Source organism: Mirounga leonina, unplaced genomic scaffold (assembly GCF_011800145.1).
Source record: "Mirounga leonina isolate KUSES-001 unplaced genomic scaffold, KU_Mleo_1.0 Mir_115, whole genome shotgun sequence".
NCBI lineage: Eukaryota > Metazoa > Chordata > Mammalia > Carnivora > Phocidae > Mirounga > Mirounga leonina.
In genome coordinates this window covers 88,714,962-88,733,367 of record NW_023270268.1, presented here as the reverse complement: position 1 = coordinate 88,733,367, position 18,406 = coordinate 88,714,962, and the positions used below count along the sequence as shown (strand labels likewise).

Here is an 18,406-nt window from a genome sequence, read left to right as displayed (position 1 = left end):
TCTCTTTCCCACCCTGGCTCTTCTCTGCTGCATGTGGGCTCACACGTGGGGTGGTGAGGCTGCAGGAATCCTGACACAGAGATGCTGCCATTTCCTCACATCTCAACCTCCCCACCCGACCGAGGCCAGGTATCCCTGGTTTCCCACCTCTCACTTTGAAATGGAAATATCATCACCAGATAATGAGAACTCTAGAAGGTTGTCTCTTCAAAACCCTGAGAACGGGGTGCCTGGGGTGGCTCAGTTGGTTGAGCGTCTGCCTTCGGTTCAGGTCATGACCCTGGGGTCCTGGGATCGAGTCCCGCATCGGGCTCCCTGCTCGGCAGGGAGTCTGCTTCTCCCTCTGGCCCTCCCCCCTGCTTGTGCTCTCTCTCTCTCTCTCTCACTCTCTCTCAAATAAATAAATAAAAAATCTTTAAAAAATAAAAAAAACAACAAACAAACCCTGAGAACGACTGTGATCTCCCCACACCCAGAGGAGCCCATCTTTCATCGATGTCCATTGTCGCTCAATGAGGAGGACTGGCTCGGCTGGGAAGCCAAGTTCACAGACTGGCATGGCTGAAATTCCAGGCCCACTACAACCTCCACATCCCAGCTCTTGCTGCCTGCACTAGATGTTATCCCAGATCCTTCCAAACCCTGTGGTTCTCCGGTTCACTGCAAACATTTTTACCCACAATGTAAACACTGCACAAGGTTTTGAGTTTAGAACCAGGAAGAATTTGGGCACGGTACCATCAGAGCAAACCCAACAGGAGAAACATCCGTTTCTTCAGTGCCTGCAAGGATGGATGGTCCATGTACACAGACCACCCAGCGTCTGAAGCCCAGCCTCCCTCCCACTGACCTTCACACCCTCATAAAGGGCGCCAGCTTGTGTCAGACCCACAAAATGGGTCTTCTTGACACAGAAAGATCATCTGAGACCTGTGGTGAGTGGAGTTTGATTTCTACTAGTGCTTCTGAGATACGAGCCTCTCCAAACCCCCCTTCCAGCCTCACCACCCCAAATCTCTAAGACAAATACGGGGTGTGGTTTGGGTTGAATATCTGGGTGTAAATCTTTGGTGCTCTGTCCTGGGAGCCTAGCCTCCGGTGAGCAGGCCCAAAAGCCATTGTTGAATATGCTGAAAAGGCGGGTGGGTAGTAAGCCCCTCTCTGGGCTGCTGAGCCCCTTTCTCTTGCAAGCCCTCCTTTGTCAGGGCTACGAGGAAACAGAGGGAATCAGTCAGTATGACCTGGGACCAGTTACTTAACTACCAGAGCCTCAGTTTCCCCATTCATAAGATGAGGGAATAACTCTTGGGATAGTCCCCTGGTAATTTAGAGAGCAAAATGTCACGCACATTGATTGAGCATCCAAGACATCGTCCCCCCGGTCTAGCCTTCCTTGTCACACATGAGCAAGCTCAGGGTTGTGCAGGTCCAACATAGGACACTGTGGGACATCTGGGATGACAGCAGATGGAATCTGGAGCTTTGCCCAAGAACAATAGGAATATGAATTCTGATTGGGAGGGGAGATGGGGCCTCCGTAGGGCAGCAGACTCTACCTCAGGCCTCTGTGAAACAAGCGCCCTACCCGAATATATGCACACATACACAGCCTGTGAGTCAGGGCCAAGGGTTCTACCCTGCAGGCTCAGAAAGTGCCCAGGACATTGGCTCTTGGCAGAGGTGCAGGCCTGGGAGTGGTCACTAGAGGGCTCAGGAGGGCACCGAGGTAGCTGCCCCAGGGAGGTCACAGGAGAGGGACAGCCTGAGAACCAGGATGGGGCTGGGGATTGGGGGTGGGGGAGAGAGAGAGAAAGAGAGAGTATCAAGGGGAGGGAGACCACGGCTGCACTATGGGAGAGTAGGATGGCTTACTATAAAGCTTCCCCATTACCTCCTCAGGACCCAGAAAGGCCCAGAGAAATCCAGAGCCTCAGGCTTCCCACAACATTGCAGCAGAGAACACTGCATACCCCAAATGCCTGAACCCCCTAGTTTCCTATCTCCCCTCCACCACCAAGTGCATTTCCCTGGTCTGTCTATGAAATGATCTACAGGATCTACAGGAGACTGCTACTGGGAGAGGCGACCAGCTACTGGGTTAGGTAGAAAGAGCACTTGTTCTGGGTTCACTGGGGCCTGGGTTCAAATGCTTCCTGCACCTCACTTCTATGTAGTTGTGGGATGTTAGGTAAGTTTCTTCACCTCCCTGAGGTCTTTCCCTCCTGTGTAACCCAGGAGCTAGAGCCCTCCAGGAAGACTTAATTGAGACTGGCCCACGGTAGGTTCCCACACATAGTGGTTGTTATTTGAGAATACAAAGCAGATCCCACCACAGTTAATCCCTGGGGCTGGAGGCATTCATCCACCCCTAGGGCTGGCTGTTCTCTTGTCCGTGGGCTCTTTTCTGCCCGGCTCCCTGTTTCCCGCTATCAGAGCCCCTGGATGAGGCCGCAGCACCAAACCAAACTGCCAGCAGAAGTCTAAGTCACAGTCAGGGAGGTTGCCCCAGACAGGTGACCAGGGCAGGACAGGGCAGGCGACAGTCACAGGCATGCCCCCATTCCTATCCCCTCAGGCTCGGGCCCATGCAAAGCCATTCTCCCAGGCCCTGCCCTCTCCAGAAGAGGAGTTTGAAGTGGAAACTGCTTCTGACATTTAGCTCAGTGTGACAATCTCAGAGCAATCCTCTCTCTCAGCAGGACCAGGCTGTGAAGTGTAATTAAAGCCATGGGTTAATTACGAGTGGCAGCCATCTTGCCAAGAGGAACACCTCACCACTGCTCCTCCTGCTTCCAGAGCCATCCTCCCAGAGGTCCAGGATGCAGGAGCCACACCAGCTCTCCACATCCTCTCCCTCTTCCACCCCTCCACCTCAGCCCTGAAGATCTCCAGCCAAGTCATGCCAGAGTTGCCTTCAACTAGCTGTTTTAATTTCTCTTGCAGTTCATACTTGGGAAGTGGTCCCTGTAGTCCAACTTAAATCCATCCTTCTACAGATTGACAGGGGGAATGGGGAGAACTGACAGTGATGTGAGTTAGGGCTTCACGGAAGGTGCCCTGAGAAGTGTCCTTAGAGAAGGGCAGGGCCTTGCGTCCCGCCCCACAACCATGAAGAGGAGACGGAGTGAGGATCCTACAGGATCCAGCCAGGGATGGGGGCAATGTGGTGGATGAAGGGGGATGGGGAATGGAAAAGGATGTCTGTCGGATGGAGGAGAGTGTGAGCTGGGAGGTAGCAGGTCCCTCTGGGCTGGAGGCCTGGATTGGCTTAATAGTTATCCAATAGCGCCATATCTTAGTCCCCCCATCTGTAAAATGGGGGTAATAAAGTCATACCTACTCTTAGGGCCTTTGTGAGCTAAAATACAGAAAATAGCTTTTTAAATGGCCTGGCACAACTTAAGCTCTCAGTAATCTCTGAGAAATCCTCTTAACACCCGCATCCTCTTCCACAAATTGCTCAGAATCCTAGGGCTTCTTCCCTCCCCTTTCTCTCAGACTAACTCCTTCTTCTCCATTCCCATGGCCTCATGGCAGTCGAAGCCCTCACCCCGATGTTGGACCCAGTCTGTGGCCTCACCTCCTCCCCAGCCTCCCCACAGGCCTCCCTCTGCCCCCTCACATCCACCTCCAGCTCCCCAGTCCACTCTGCAGAAGGGCAGGTGTGCTTGGTACCCTTAGTCCCCAGGTACTTTTCCAGACATCCTGCTTTACTAAAAGGAGCTCATTTAATTCGGTCCCCACAATCGCCCTCAGAAGCAGGTATTATGGCCACCTTACATATGAGGAAACTGAGCCTCAGAGAGGAGAAATCATCTGCACAAAGTCACTCTACCAGTAAATGGTAGAGGCAGAATTCAAGCCCTACTGTGGGGCTCCCGCCAGCCTTCCACATGAGACTCCTCAGCAAAGTGTCTGAGGGCTTCCACGTCCGGCCGCCCTCCCCTGCCCCAGTCCAGCCCGGTGCTTGCCCAGCTCCTGACGCACCCGTCTCACCTTCACTTATGTCTTACCCTCAAGGAGTCAAAGAGAAGGAGAGACTACAGGATGGGAGAGGAATTGGGGAAAGAGAAACGCTGGAAGGGGAAAGGAGGCTGCAGGGAACTAATCTGGTGTCCGCAGGTCTGGGGACTCCTCTGGTAGGCCTTCAGCTCTTCCTCCAGCTTCGCTTCTGTCTTCCCCATCAGGGCGTGGGACTCCACGGAAAGGAAAGAGTGAGGGGAGCCCCGGGTGCAGGAGGCCCGAGCTGGAGGCTGTAAAAACTTTAGGTGCTCCACCTGCGTTGGAGTCACTTGGCCCAGCTGCGCAGATGGGGCTGAGAGAGGCTGTGGGGATCTCGCAGGAAGCCTGACAGGATCCTGGCAAGCACGAGAGGCGCTGGGAGGCCTCAGGCAGGCTACACAGCCCTCACTTCCAGAAAGGGGTCTGGGGTGGTTTTTGCAAACGACACAGAGGGAACTCAATGTGCTACCTGAGAAAAATTCCTGCAAAGACTATAAATGACGGGTGATGGGCCCTTGGGAAAGGCGGCTGAGATCACGGGCAGGCAGTGTGCGTTCAGTAATAAAGTCCTGTCAGCCAAAGCTCATCTTCTCTTTTGACAGGGTCACCAGGCTGGTAGAGGAGGGAAATGGGGTTTGCCGGGAGACTTGATCTTGAAACCATCTGACAATCTCATCATGAAATGGTTGCATATACGCTAGAGAAAGGAAGCTAAACGGTGGCAACGTTAGTAGGACACGGAGCTGGCTGCACCGTCATGCCCATGGGTTCTTGCCAATGGATCAAGTCCCCTTGGACAGAAGCATCCAGGTGCATGCAGGGCTCTGAATTATCCCACTGCTTTCGAGATCCTAGCAGTTCCTTGCGTCAATAGACGGGAAGCATCTGAAGGTGCTAGCTACTAGCAGATATATTGGCTGTCAGAGACAGAATCTGAAAATTTTTTTAAGATTTTATTTTTTAGCAATCTCTACACCCAACGTGGGGCTCAAACTCATGACCCTCAGATCGAGAGTTGCGTGTTCCACCAACTGAGCCAGCCAGACACCCCCGGAACCTGAAAGATTTTAATCAGCTAGACAGATGGACCGAACTTAGACAAGATAAAATGAATGAGGAGAAATACAGAGTCCCAAACATAAGACCAAAAAGGCGACACCACGGTTATGGGTTGAACTGTGTCCCTCTAAAACCCACACGTTCAAGTTTCAATCCCCAGGACCTCAGAAAATGACCTTATTTGGAAATAGGGTCGTTGCTGATGTAATTAGTTAAGATGAGGTCATACTGGAGTAGGGTGGGCCCCTAAACCAATTTGACTGGTGTCCTTACGAAAGGGGGAATTTGGAGGCAGACAGGTGTAGAGGGAGAACAGCATGCAATGATAAAGGCTAAGATTAGGGGGTACTTCTATAAACCAAGGACAGCAAGGACTGTCAAGAAACCACCAGAAGCTCGGGGAACATTCTCCCTCATAGCCCTCAGAAGGAACCAACCCTGCCAACGCCTTGGTCTCGAGCTTCTTGTCTCCAAGACTATGAGACAATACCCTTCTGTTGTTGGAGTAACCCAGTTTGTGGTACTTTGTTACGGCAGCCCTAGCAAACTAGTGCAGCACAAAGACACAATTGGGAGATGGGGCCAAGTTACAGATTAGGATAAAGAGAGCTGAGGGGAAGGGTGGGCTGCAAGCTCAGTAAAAGTCAGCAGGGCTGCGCGGCTGCCAAAAATAGCCAGGGCAGAACTGAGGCCGGCATGAACAGAAGCTGTGCTACCTGCACGGATGTGAGCGTGCTGGCCAGGCCCCACCTGGAAGGCCAGATTTGGTCCTGGTGACCGCAATTTAAGACAAGTGGGAGGACGTTCAGAGTTCTGTGCCCAGGGATGAAGAGACAAGTCAGAGGAGCACTAATGGAAGTGGGGAAGGCAACTGGTCTCCAAAGCTTGAAGAGCTGTGGCATGGAAGTGACTGTGTTCTCCCAGAACAGCCATATGGCAAGAGACGGAGCCCACAGGGAGAGACACAGACTTCGCAGGAATGTAAGAACTTTCTATGAGACGTTGTTGACCGAAAATGGAATGGGTACCTTGTGGGTAAGAAGGACTGAAGATCCTACCCGCTGACTGCTCAGGAGGGACTTATAGAGGTGACCTTGGCACCTTCCAGCTCCAAGAAGGACCCACTCACGTTCCCTAGCCTGGCTGACACCAGCAACTCAGGCTCCTTACTCATGTAAAGTTAGAGGCTACTGAGGGCTGTTTGGGCCCTCATCGATGGCTTTGGCGGGTCAAATTGCATGCTAGACCCATACCCCTCAGAAGATCAGGTTTGGCAAGACCCAGGCCACTGGAAGGATGAACCTGTTCATGCTCACAAGGATGGGGTCCTGAATAGGGATGGGAAGGCAAATGGCCCTGGCTCTCCATTGTCCAGGGAGGGAGGAAACTGGCAGCCCCAGAGTTAACGAACTCCTACCCTGAGGGAGTGCCCTGCTGGTGGGGGCTGAGGGGATACAAAGGAGGCTTCACCCAGGCCTCCCTTTGAGCAACTCCTATGCTAATAAGACCCTTCCCAGGACAACGACACTAACAGTGAGCATAATCTATCTACAAGAGCTACACTACTTCACTTAATCCTCCCTCATTTTACAGTACAACAAGGAGGCTCAGAGAGGGAAAGGAACTCCTATAAAACCCACGAACAAAAACCAGTTGGGCTGGGTTTGAACTCAAGTCTGTCTCATCCCGAAGCCCACATTCCTCCCAAGTTTCCACACTACTTCCCCAGTAAAGTGTTACGGTAAGTGCCACAAGCACCCAGCAACAGAAAGAAGAGCCTCTGTGGTCTAAAGTAGTGTCTCAAACTTCAGCAAGCATCACAATGGCCTGTGGTACTTGTTAAAGGGCAGGTTGCTGGGCGCCAGCCTGAGAATCACTGAGTCAGTAAGTCTGGGGTTCAGCCCAAGAACTCTTGCATTCCTAACAGGTGCCAGGAGGTGCTGATGCTGCTGGTCAGGAACGTCACTTTGAGAACAACTGCTCTGGAGCAATCAGGAAAGGGAGCAGGTGTCCTCCAGACTCAGAGCCACACAGAGATAGAGGTTCACTGCCAGGTCAATCATCTGTCTCCAGTACGGGAGTCCCCCAACAGCATCCTGGGCAGCAAGACTGACAGCTGGTGCTGCTTCACCACAACCCACCTGGTTGGGGAGATGCTCATTCTGAAAAAAATCCATCTTCTTGTACTTTCCATTCTGGAGCCTTCCGGTTCTCCCGGGCAGATGAGCTGAGTTCTCTACTATAGGAAGTCCTGCCTCTTCGGCAGTCAGCCACCATGCCCCCCAGGGCTTTCTCCCTTCTCTTAAGTGGATGAGTTCCCTTCACCAGACCTTCTGTGGCTGCATTTCCCAAACCCCTCCTGTTGCTGGCTGCCCTCCACAGAGCACACTGGAGTTGGTCTGGGTCCCCTCTAAAATCCATGTCCAGAGATGAAGACATAATGACCGGAGAGAACCCAATCTGGTCCCTGCACTTCTCTTCGTGCCATTGAAGATGGTATTGTTTTTTGTTTGTTTGTTTGTTTGTTTTAAAAGCACAAGTAAGGCTTTCTTTTTTTTTTTAAAGATTTTATTTATTTATTTGAGAGAGAAAGAACGAGAGACAGAGAGCAGGAGAGGGAGGAGGGTCAGAGGGAGGAGAAGCAGACTCCCCGCCGAGCAGGGAGCCCCATGCGGGACTCGATCCCGGGACTCCAGGATCATGACCCGAGCCGAAGGCAGACGCTTAACCATCTGAGCCACCCAGGCGCCCCGAAGATGGTATTGTTTTGAGCAAGCCCATCACCCTGCCGGTTCCTATAAAGCCTGTGCACAATTAAACCCCTCAGATCTTTTCCTCAGGATCTGCAGCCAAATCAAGTCTGCTCCCACCCCCATCCCCCTCATGAACTTGAGCAATTAATTTGTGCAGTCTAAATGTGACTTTCCATCTGCCCCTGTTAAATTTCATCTTGTTGGTTTAAACCCAGCATTCCAGTCTGTTGAGATCATTTTGAATGTTTATTCTGTCTTTTATAGGAGCTGCCCATCACAGCCTTGTCATCAACAAATTTGATAAGCTCACTTACTCCAGTGTCACCTAACTCATGGATAAAAATGCAAAGCTTCATTTTTCAAATCTCACCTGCCATAAACCATCTTCCCTTTTGGAATCCCTAATCATAAGATCAGACTTCCTAAAACCAGACTTCCTAGATTCTAGGGAAGGTCTGTGGACACGTCATTTCTTTCCCTGGCTGTTATTAACACATGGCTGATGTGGTGTCTTTCATCCAAGCACCGTCACATCACCACCAAGCTCTTGGTTAGAACCAAATCAGAAGGATAGTTTTGGTTGCTATTTCTCTATCTGTTGGGCAATGGCGATGTTAAAGAGGCAAGAATACAAAAATGTATCCACGCCTCCACTTTATTTATTTATTTTTTTAAAGATTTTATTTATTTATTTGACAGAGAGAGAGATAGCGAGAGCAGGAACACAAGCAGGGGGAGTGGGAGAGCGAGAAGCAGGCTTCCTGCCGAGCAGGGAGCCCGATATGGGACTCGATCCCAGGACCCTGGAATCATGACCTGAGCCGAAGGCAGACGCTTAACGACTGAGCCACCCAGGCGCCCCCACGCCTCCACTTTAAACAGTATTTGACATCCAACAGAAGTCAGACAGCCTATCCCCCAATCATTACTATAGCATGCCTCCCTGACAGCTTTATAAGCCATACTGGGCAAGGAGCATCCAAATTCTTCTGCCTGGGTGGGGAAGCTGCAATAGGGATGGGTATGTCAAACTTGGACCTGCTAAGCTGCAAGGCATGCTGGGATCTTAGCAGCTGGTCAGTGAGGAAGGAAGAAATGTTTTCTGGCACAGGGTACCTGAAGGAAGGGGCGAGGACAGAATCAAGGAAGTGAAAAGGAAAAGGGCGTCTTAAGGAATAGCCACTCTCCTGCCACTCCAACGAGAGAACTGCTCTTCTGCTGGAGAAAGGCACAGTCTTATGTCCACAGGATGCTGACAGAGCATCTGTGAACAACGTATTGATACCATAAGCCAAGGATGGAACAAAGTGTACATACATATACAGACATTCAAAGCATACAAAATATACATAGTTAAGAGGCTAGGCTCTGAAATCAGACAATCTGGTTTAAATCCCAGCTCTGCTACATTTTAACTGGGTGACCTTGGGCAAATTATTTTCTCTCTCAAGGTTTCAGTTTCTTGGTGTGGAATACACGCACATAAGGCCCATCAGTATTAAAGAGAGAATGGGTATACAAAGTTTAACAGACTGCCTGGTGCATAGTAACAGCTCAATAAATAATAGCTGTTATTATGGAACAATAGCATGAAGGCTCGGAATGCTGACAGTTCCTGGGCTGGAGATGTGAAGAGGAAAAAGCCAAGCAGATGAAAGAAGAAACTAAAGAAGTGGGGGGGGGGGGGGGGGGGGCAGCGGGGTTTAGGAGCAGGAGAGACTTGGAGCTCACCTGGAGGGGGGAAGCAGTAATTTGTGGAACAGACCTGGAGGTGGAGCTGAGGCACTAGGCTAGGACAAGGATTCTGACCTTCAGGTCAAGTGGGGTGAAGCAGCCAGCTTAAAGCCTCAGAGGAGTTCAATGAAAAGTTTGTTTTTTCAGCTCTGAATATGAAAAATTTTTATTGTGATTGGAAGTCAGTCAAAAATTGTCTAGGGGGTTCCTGTTAAAAAAAAAAGCATAAATATTCCACTTCTAGAAATCTGTTCTGAGGAAATAATCATCACTAGGCGCAAAGATTTACATACAAAGATGTTCACTGCAGCATTATTTATAATAGTAAAAAAAAAATGGTTTACAACCTAGATGTCCAACCCACGAGGATTCATTAAATGTATTATGGCACAACCATTAGATGGATGGAATGTGGGCGGCTATTAGAAAGCCCATTTGATGAAACAAGACGAAACCAGAGAGGGAGACAAACCATAAGAGACTCTTAATTTCAGGAAACAAACTGAGGGTTGCTGGAGTGGAGGGGGGTGGGAGGGATGGGGTGGCTGGGTGATGGACATTGGGGAGGGTAAGTACTATGGTGAGCGCTGTGAATTGTGTAAGACTGATGAATCACAGACCCGTACCCCTGAAACAAATAATACATTATATGTTAATAAAAAAATTTAAAAAAAAAGGAAGCCCATTTGAGAAGAATACTTCAGACATGGGAAAATTATCACAATATGTTATTAAATGGAAAAGGCTGTTTACAAAGCAACACAGAGAGTACAATCGCAATTTTGTTACATATCTAGAAGGAAATAAGCAGCAATGTTGAAGGAATACCCATTACTTTTTATAAATGCTTTTTAAGAAGAAATGACCACAAAGAAGTTACACTAGAAGGGTGCTCCCACAATCAGCTTATAATAGAAAGTCATTAAATTCAGAACACAGGAACACAAACAGTAGCTATGATCTGAATGCCAGGAGCTGTAGCTGGTAACTACTAGAAAGGACCTGGCTCTTTTGAAGGGCTGAGGGCAAAGAGATTCTGCATGCCATTGGCGTGAGGCCAGGGGGAGCCTAGGAAAGAAGATTTAGGTCAGTGGCTCTCAACCATGGCTACATATTAGAAGCTCAAAAAAAAAAAAAAAATCAGTTGCTCAGGCTTCATCTTCAGGGACTCTGACTTAATTAAGGTCTAGGATGGGGCTGGTCATCTATAGGTTTTCAAAGCTCTCCAGGTGATTCTAATAGAAATCATGACTTAGAGTTGAGCTGGGCCAGGCTACTGTTACCTGAATACAGAGGTCATTGGAGCCTTGCTCTCCAGACTGGGCCCTGTATGTCCAGGGAGACTCACTCTGCAAGCTAGAGAGATGCTGAAAGGGGGAGCAGATGGCCCCGAGGTACCTGGTCTAGGCAGGAAAATGCCCCTCAGCCTGGAGGGGCAGTCACAGAAGTGCTCCTTGGAGCTGGGCCGCTTGGGAGTTTTTGCCACAAGGATACTGCTCTCCCCGGAGACTCCTAAGGGGGCCCAGGTGACCAGCTGGCTCCATAAATTCCAAGTACAGGTGGCTCTACAAACGGGAGAAAGGAAGAAAACCAGGATCCCAGGACACCTATAGGGACCTGATTCTTCAGAAGCTGGACTTAGTCTAGTGGTATTTTCCTCCTCTGTCCTGCTTTGGGGCAGAAACACACCCTGGTCAACAGAGCGATGTGTAGACCTTAAAGGCAGTCTGTTCTAGGTGGATGAACTCTCTCAGAGGGCTCCTGGTTTCCCCCAGGCGCCTTGAGGGAAGAGGAGCAGAGAGAGAACAAGCTGCTAGAAACAAAAGTTTGTATTAAATGATAAGATCTCCCCCCAGCTTCTCACTACAGGTGTAGAGTTACCCCAGGCACCAAAAGAAGGGAAAGAACAGGCTTGGATCGGGTGCTTTACACACTGGATCCATCCATCCCTGAATAATTAAGAGCCAACTGCAAGCTCTTTTGTACTCCTTGAAGGGGAGCTCCTGGGGGCCCTTCAGGACAATGACTAGGGCAGTACGGAGGGAGTTAGGGTTCAGGTGGAACAGTGGGGTTAGCAGGCAGGGTTAGATCTAAATTGCTACCCCACCAGCCATTTCCTTGAAATTGTCTCTCTAGGGACAGCCTTACATCAACTCTGGCAGATGAACGGAGCTGCCGATAATCCAAAATGCCAGATGATCAAATGATAAGACAGCTTTGCCATGCACTGCATCTATGTTTATACATGCATGGGTGTGAGTATATTTACACACACACACACACACACGCATATACCTAATATGCAGCAGATTTACCTTCCAAATGATGTTTGGCTTAGGCAGAGGCTAAAAGGAGAATGCGCTCTCTGAAGATTCTGGCCGTCAGGTGGCTTACCAGCAGTGGGTCTGGAGGGAACTAGAAACTGGTCTTAGACTAAACACTCTCCACAAGTGAACCACAAAAAAGAGATTTTCCTGGAAAATCGAGAAGTGACTGTAGTCTCCATTCAAGACTGCTGACCTCAAGGGCCAGAAATTCTCAGGGTTCATCTGACCACCTCATTTTCACAGATGGGGAATCGAGGTCTGGCCGAAGTGCTCAAGGGGGGCAGACTCCCTCATTTCTAACCCAGCCTCCTCCTTTGGGAATTTAAGCCTACCTGCTCCAGTTTGGTCCTCAGGGGACTGACAGAGCAGATGGTCCCCAGCCATCCTCCAGTACCAACACTTCCTTATCACAGAAGAGGCCAGCCAGAGCCGTTCTTGGTTCAAATGCAAAGATATTCTGATAATATCGCCAAGGCTTCAAATTCAAACGAGTTCCGGGTGCAAGTCTGATGAAGTCATCCTTGTTAAACTCAGACCAATGAGGGCAGTATCATGGCACAACTCAGCACACACAGCCTTGTCTTGAAAGCTTTCATTTGCTCAGGAACAGGCCAACAGAATCCTTGTCCTCCTGTTTCAGGTCAGAGTGGAGGAGGATGAACGGCCCATCTGCTGGGAAGTGGGCTCAAGGTCAAACTCTCCGGAGCCTGGTCTCCATCCCAGGGGTATTCCTCCTGTTTTCCCCACTGTGCCCAGAAGCAAATTGGATAGGAAATCACCTTCTTCTTCTCCTTCTTCTTCTCCTTCTTCTTCTCCTTCTCCTCCTCCCCCTCCTCCTCCTCCTCCTCCTCCTCCTCCTCCTCCTCCTCCTTCTTCTTCTTCTTCTTCTTTCCTTCCACTTTGAAGCTATCAAGTGTAGTAATTTCTCATTGGTGAGACCCTGACTAATGTCAGGATTAAAGAGTGTATTCTGCAAGGTTTGGTTTCATCTCTTATGCTCACTAAAGCAAAACACTACAGCAGAAGGGAGGGAAAGTGACATGGCAGAGCCACAGAACGTTCAGCACCCTGCTTCCTTTTCAGAACTCTGCTCCCAGCTGGAATTTTTCCCTGCTACTTTCTAGCATTCAAGCCAGTTATAAGCGAAATTTTTTCAAAAAGAAAGTCTTGGGGGAGAATCCTCCATCTAAGACAGAGAACGGCATATGCAAAGATCCCCTTCCAGATTACCCATCATTGAGCCATCTCTTTAGCTAAGGCACATGTTATCAAATGGAAAGTCAGAGAAAGGGAGTTTCACAACAGTAGAGCCCTCTGAAATCCAGGTGTTACAGCTGTTTACAGAAGCTGTAAAAGAAGGGCTCAATTCAGCAATTCAATGAAACTCCATTAGTCAAGCCACCTGCTTTGGCTTCTTTTCATATATTTAAGACCAAGCTAGTTAAGCTTTATCATAGATTTAAGACCAACTTAGTGGTGGCTAAACTCAAATGCAAAGATACGAATGTGAAGGAAACTCATTCATTGGAGGTACCTAGTTCCAACACACACACACACACACACACATACACACACACACACACGTCAATGAAGACAATAATGATCTAGGCGACTGGATGAGGCAAAGGATGGTCCCAGGACCCAGTGGGGTTCAGACCCTGAAGAATTAAAAAACCAACACTCCCTCCCAACAGTTCTCATCCCCAGATCTTCAAGTACCTGGCTTTGCCTCTGTGTACGACAGATACAAGGTAGGTAATCAGCCCCACTCGATGAGTGAGAAATCTGAGGAACTGAGGGAAGATCTGAGGGGGTGGCATCCTAGCCCTGTCAGCCCTCCCCACAAACCCTGGACTCCAAGTCCTTTGGACAACTCCACATTAGCTGTCAGATCCCCAAACGAACTCAGAGGGAAAGAAAAAAAAAACCCTCACAGTAAATTCCATCACAGAAGTTGAGGCAATGCTAGTAATCATGTTCTCCTAGTCATACCAATTTACCTCCATTCAGATCAGAGATATGTCTTGTTTACCATCATATCCATAGCTTCTAGCACAGTGCCTGGCATACAGTAGGTGCTTAGTAAATGGTGAACATGTGAGTTTACTGCCACTGTTGGTCTCATCTACCTTGCACCTAGGCAATATCAAAGCTAACACTTGAGGATCTCAGGGAACATCTGGCAGCTGGAGGCATGGGGCTCAGCCCAGTGTCATTTAAGGCTTACCTGGTAGCATGCACTTCTAATCAGATAACTGTCCTTTGCCCTCTGTGCCCATTCTATCACCTCAGTGCTTACTGAAAGTAGTAAACTGGTTGATTATACGGTAGTGATCTGAATTGCTACCTTGTTGAATTTCCCCAAAGGATATAGGACGGTTACCAAGATTACGAACAAGAGTTTCATGATCAATGTTCAAAATAATTGCACCCAACAGCATCTTCCTCCTCTACCTACCAATCTTCAGCCTTGCCAGGCTAATCCTCCATAAATGTCTGCCATCCCTCTCTTCCTTGCTGAGACTCCTCTTCCCCTTTTAAGACCCACACTCAGGGCTCAGGACTTTCTGGATATTCCTTGGGATCCCTGAACATCTTATGTGAGCTTCTAGACTTTTCTTATCTAACCCCTGAATAAGGTCCTACTACTTTAGGGGAAGCAAAAAGTCATGGTTGGATTTTCTTCCTCTTTTTTTTTTTTAAAGATTTATTTATTTATTTATTTGACAGAGAGAGAGAGAGCGAGAGCAGGAACACAAGCAGGGGGAGTGGGAGAGCGAGAAGCAGGCTTCCTGCCGAGGAGGGAACCTGATGCGGGACTCGATCCCAGGACCCTGGGACCATGACCTGAGCCGAAGGCAGACACTTAACGACTGAGCCACCCAGGCGCCCTCTTCCTCTTTTGTAAAGAACAAAGCTGGCTTACACTCACTGGGTTTCTGGGGTGCTGGGGAGGGAGAGGAAAGAGACCTGAGTTCCAGTTCTGGCTCTGCATCTGGAATCTTGTATCAGAGGATGTGAAATCCTCAGATTTATATAAGACAGATGACACCCTGACCTCAAGGAATTCATCATCTAGAGAAGTCATCATAGAAGAATCCTAATGGGCCCTGAGGATGAGAGCGAGCTGGGAGTCTAGCAGATCAGAGGTAGGACTAGGCTGTGGGGTGTTCCAACCAATCCCCAAGGTACTGGGAGACATGATAACACATACACACAAAGAGATAATGCTTCTTAGGATCTTAATTCCTTGATCTATAAATATAGGGGATGAGGCTGCTCAAGGGCAGCACATTGGTTTTGTTTAGGCCATTTTATTTGGGCCATTTGACTTTGAGCATACAGTTGTCCAGCCATTCTAACTGCCTGATCAGCACATTGTTACCTGCCTGCCCTCTGTAGGCATCGCAGTTTGTGACCCCCCACCCCCACCCCTCGGCCATGGACAATCTCCAAGCCCACTTCCAGGTTCAAGCCTCAATAAGAAGTAACAGAAGGGCTTTCAAACAAGCCAGGAAGGGTACACCAAGACAGAAAAGCTTCTGCAAAAAAAAAAAAAGAAAAGCTTCTGTGATTGCACCAGTCCTGAATGGGAGGTCAATCCACAGAGCCAGGGTGGATCTCTTAGCCTCTCTGTCTTCCTGGTCCGGCTCTAGAAGTGGAAAGGGAGCCCCTTCCTGACCTTCTCTTCTCTTCTCCCACCCTCCTGATACAGACAGCTGGTGGGGAGGGAGGCAGAGTCAACAAGCCCAGCTCTCAGCCCCACCTGAGTCATGGAGCTTTCTTCAAACAATCCTGTCCTAAGCCCTAGGTCACTATGTGGTACCAACTCCTTGCTGTTTTGTACTGCCTGTGAGTTTCCCCATTCACATTCTCCCTCCCCAAACAAATACACAAATGTCTTCTTTGGATCAAACTGGTGAATTTAGGAGCCTCTCTGGGCATGAGCTCAGCCCTGTACCTCTTTGTATCTATGGCCACCTAGCCTGGTGTACTGCACGCAGTTGGTACTTAAAAAGTGTTTGATGTCCAAGTGATGATAATGCTGGAGGAGAAAGGCTCTGGCACTTAATCCCTGGAAACAGAAAAGCGATGGAAGATCTGCCACCCCCTCCTACACTGGTGCTGGTAGTTGTTGACCCCCCCCCCCCCACACACACACACTTTTCCTAACCTAGCACAGGGAGAGGCAGCCCTTCCTGCTGAGCAGGTCTCCCAAAACAATCCTGTCTTCTGGGTGACCAAGTGGCAAACTCCCTCTCTCTTTGATATTTTCTCCTCCTTCCTCCTCTGTTGGGAGTCTACATTGGGGCAGGATACTGGCGGTTTTTCCCAATATGCTTCTTAATCTGTCCCCCTTTTCCTAGTTGTGAGGTCCAGTTCTCAGGCTCAAGATCTCCCCTGGCCCTTCCTCAAGGTCACCTATCCAGACTCAGAAAAGGTGAGAGGTCACTTTTAAATGTCAACAAGAAATGTGGTGTGGGGGGAGGTAAGTGATGGTAAAGAATAGGCTAAAAGATGAGAGAAAGTGGGGGTGGGGAGGACGTAGAGGCGGGCATGGAGGGCGCTTGGGAGAGGCGCCTCTGCCTTCAGAGCAGAATGAGGCCCAAGTGGGAGGCTGGGGAGAACGGGAAGCGGGGAGCCTGAGAAATGTGGAAGGAGACTGGAATTGCTAGGGGCTGAAGGAAAAAGATGAGAGTTGGAGGCAGAAAAGGTAAGATCGTGGTGGGGTCTAGACACAGGCAAGCTTCCAAGCCTCCAAGCCCAGTTGCGTTTGCTCGGGAACAGGGCCGGTTAGGAGTGCATCCCGAGGGTGGGCTGCCCTTCCCAGCTCAGGCTGCTCTCATCCCCACCGCGGGAAGCCTGGAGGGGGTCGCAGGGGTGGGGGCAGACACCGGCGGCTACCAGTCCCCATCCAACTCGGGGCCCACTCCAGCTCGGAGCGGCGGGGCGGGCGGGATGACCCGAGGACTGGGCACCGGGGAATGGGGAGGAGGCAAGAACGGCGCTTCAGGTGGCTCCTCCTCGTCGTTTAAAGTTTGCGGCAGGCAAAGGAGCCGGCTCTGCCCCCCCTGTGCCGCTGGCTCGAGGCTCCGCTCGGCCGGGTCGCCTCAGCCTCGCCTTCTTCCTCAGCGCGTCCGACCGCCACTTCCCTCTCGGCTCCCGCCCCGCGCGGGTCCCGGATCCCCTCTCCTGTCTCCATCCCTCCCTGTGCCTGTGCCCGAGCGCCCCCCGCTCCCTCCCTCCGCGCTGGATCTCCCGCACGACGTGAGCAGAAAGTGAATGAGCAGCCCCAACCACAAAGACAAATTACCATGAGAAAAATAAATCAGGAAATCGCCGTTCGCGTCCCCCTTTCCCGCCGCCGCACCCCTCTCCACTGGCCGAGGCGGGAGCGCGGGGCTCCCCGGCCGCTGCGTCTGGGGCCTGGCAGGGTAGAGTTTGGGCTCCGCGGGGCCCTGCCAGGGCAGGGGGTCTGAGAAGAATCCGGGTGGGGACCCCGCAGGCGGCGGCGGAGCGGGGACGCCCGCGAGCTTGAGATTTCACACTCCGAGCGGGCCACGCGTTCCCACGCGCCCCGCCGCCCGCACTCTCCTTCCACCCGGTTTCCTCGTCGGCCCTCCGGGAGCCTCCATCTCAGCGCCAGTCTCCTCTGCCCGGCGCTCTCTCAGCCTTTCATTCGTCCGTCCCCTCCTCCAGGCCCGGGCCGCGGGTCCCCATCAGGGCTGCAGCCCAGACGCACTGGCCGCGGCCCCGCGAGGGCCCCGCGCAGCGGGGACCCGGAGCAGGCGGGCGGCGGGAAAGCGGCCGCGCGGAGGGCGAGGAAGCACAGGGACCCCCCTTCTCCTCCCGCCCGCAGCCTCCCCCACCTGGTTCCAACTTGCTGGCGCCTCGGGGCCCCTACCCCTCTGGCCACCCGAGTTGCTGAAGTTTGCAACTTGCAGCCCCAGCCCGCGTAGGGGAAACGCCCGGGGCTCCGGGGACTCACCTCCGGGCTGCGGGCACAGGTGCCCGGCTCTCGGCGGCTCCCGGCTCCCGGTGGCACGAAGCGGCGGAGGCGAACCAGGAAGGCTGGCGGCCGGTCTGGGAATGGGGCGGCAGCGCTGGAACGGCCCCGGCTCTGGGCTCGGCGCTCCCGTGCAGTCCCGACCCGGGCCCGCGCCCGCTGCGCTCGGGCTCCTCCAGCAGCCGCTGGACGCGCGGCCGACCCGCCCGGCTCCGCGGAGCTGGGCTCTGGCAGCGGTCCCCGCGCTCCAACTAGCTCCCGACCCGGAGTGCGGGTGAGAGCGGGGAGGAGGAGACTGAGGGAGCCGAAGGGGGGCGGGGGAGGGGGAGGCGCGGGGGGGGGGGGGAGGAGTTGGGAGCGAGGGGAGAGAGGGAGGGAGCGGGAGCGAAAAGGAGGAGGGGGTTGGCGAGGACCTGCCGCGGCCGGCGCTTCACCGGCCAGCCCCGAGGCGCGCGGAGGAGCGCGAGGGGGCGCCCTGCATCTCAACGTCCCCGGGCTCGGCCCGACTCCCGCCCCTGGCCTGC

The 18,406-nt window shown here is 51.6% G+C and overlaps 1 protein-coding gene across 1 annotated transcript in view; it reads right to left on the bottom strand.

Moving 5' to 3' along the window:
* SEMA5B (semaphorin 5B) overlaps positions 1-18,139 on the bottom strand; it is a 118,672-nt gene extending 100,533 nt beyond the window's left edge. The window contains exon 1 of the mRNA XM_035000016.1: positions 17,865-18,139. The gene's annotated coding sequence lies outside the window, so the exon portion shown is untranslated. The remainder of the gene's footprint in view (positions 1-17,864) is intronic.
* Positions 18,140-18,406: the final 267 nt, after the last annotated feature.